General features: G+C 39.9%; 1 protein-coding gene across 1 annotated transcript in view; it reads left to right on the top strand.

The window, feature by feature from the left end:
• The window catches only part of crocc2 (ciliary rootlet coiled-coil, rootletin family member 2), a 182,783-nt gene extending 181,205 nt beyond the window's left edge, over positions 1-1,578 (top strand). Inside the window, exon 39 of the mRNA XM_036983156.2 lies at positions 1-1,578. This exon is cut by the window's left edge and continues 79 nt beyond it. The gene's annotated coding sequence lies outside the window, so the exon portion shown is untranslated.
• Positions 1,579-2,228: the final 650 nt, after the last annotated feature.

Here is a 2,228-nt window from a genome sequence, read left to right as displayed (position 1 = left end):
GTGTACGCTAACCAGTGGCCCCTGACCCCTGGAGAGGGATGGGGAGAATGACAGTATGGCATTCTGGGACAGACAGTCCTTAGTATGTATGTCACTGGGAATCAACAGACTGGTTTCTGCAGAATGTACACATGTAAACACACATGTACACACACATGTACACACACAATCTCACACGCACATGCACATACATACACACTTAGGTACGTGTAACAGTATAAGTTTAGACCGTCCCCTCGCCCATACCCGGGCGCGAACCAGGGACCTTCTGCACACATCAACAGTCACCCCTCGAAGCATCGTTACCCATCGCTCCACAAAAGCCGCTGCAGAGCAAGGGGAACTACTACTTCAAGGTCTCAGAGCAAGTGACGTCACTGATTGAAACGCTATTTAGCGCCCACGCTAACTAAGCTAGCCGTTTCACATCCGTTACATACGTAAGACACACAATGACAGGCAGACACACGCCCAACACCACACACACACTGGATTTCAGTAATCTGTAACCCCCCAAACAACAAACAGTGAATGTGTTGTTTCTGGCTGTGCTGGAAGCTGTTGTCAGATTATTTAAAGGATTTGCTCCGGCCACACGGTGCTGCTGAGTCTGTTACTGTTGTTGTCTCGGTTTGTCAAATCAACACAATGTGAAGATAGAGACACACACACACACACACACACACACACACACACACACCCTAACCATTGCTGTTGTCTCGGTTTGTCAAATCAACACAATGTGAAGATAGAGACACACACACACACACACACACACACACACACCCTAACCATTACTGTTGTCTCTGTTTGTCAACTCAACACAATGTGAAGATAGAGACACACACACACACACACACACACACACACACACACACACACACACACACACACACCCTAACCATTACTGTTGTCTCTGTTTGTCAAATCAACACAATGTGAAGATAGAGACACACACACACACACACACACACACACACACACACACACACACACACACACACCCTAACCATTACTGTTGTCTCTGTTTGTCAACTCAACACAATGTGAAGATAGAGACACACACACACACACACACACACTACCCATTACTGTTGTCTCTGTTTGTCAAATCAACACAATGTGAAGATAGAGACACACACACACACACACACACACACACACTACCCATTACTGTTGTCTCGGTTTGTCTAACAACACAGAATCCTTCCTCTGTCCACTGTAACTCAGTAACTGCAGTATGTGTTTATGTAGGTTATAATTATCAGCATTAAAACCATTAGAACCATTTTTTCATTCATTATTTCTGTTTTTTTTTTTTTATTATATAATATTTGTATTGAATTTAAATTTTCAATGATTAAACCAGTCATAAGGTGATAATCGATATCTGAGAAATGAGAATCAAGCCTGATTTAAAAAACAGAATAACCTTTATAGCTTTTGTTGTCAATTCACATGTAGTAGTAGTAGTACGTGTTGGTTGTACGCTGGCACAGTGCAGTCATTAGCCTGTAATTCTATTTAACTCATCAGATGATGAGACAAATAAAAGACAGACTGTTAATGCAAAAACAATCCTGAGTTTTATTCAACATATATATTTATTCATTAGATACTACGCTCCGTTGTTTTGGAAACTGTTCAAGTTCAATACTACGAACAAAACACGACGATCCTATTTGTGTTCCACATTTTGAGTTTGTTAATGATCCTCTTTGTCGAAGAGAAAGCTGTGACTCTGTCTCTCTCTCAATTCAATTCAATTCAAGGGCTTTATTAGCATGGGAAACATGTGTTAACATTGCCAAAGCAAGTGAGGTAGACAACATACAAAGTGAATATATAAAGTGAAAAACAACAAAAATTAACAGTAAACATTACACATACAGAAGTTTCAAAACAGTAAAGACATTACAAATGTCATATTATATATATATATATACAGTGTTTCAACAATATACAAATGGTTAAAGGACACAAGATAAAATAAATATGCATAAATATGGGTTGTATTTACAATGGTGTGTGTTCTTCACTGGTTGCCCTGTTCTCGTGGCAACAGGTCACAAATCTTGCTGCTGTGATGGCACACTGTGGAATTTCACCCAGTAGATATGGGAGTTTATCAAAGTTGGATTTGTTTTCGAATTCTTTGTGGATCTGTGTAATCTGAGGGAAATATGTATCTCTAATATGGTCATACATTGGACAGGAGGTTAGGAAGT

Source organism: Oncorhynchus mykiss, chromosome 1 (assembly GCF_057628025.1).
Source record: "Oncorhynchus mykiss isolate SJ-2025 chromosome 1, ASM5762802v1, whole genome shotgun sequence".
In the NCBI taxonomy this organism is placed as follows: domain Eukaryota; kingdom Metazoa; phylum Chordata; class Actinopteri; order Salmoniformes; family Salmonidae; genus Oncorhynchus; species Oncorhynchus mykiss.
This window is presented reverse-complemented; position numbering and strand designations above follow the sequence as displayed.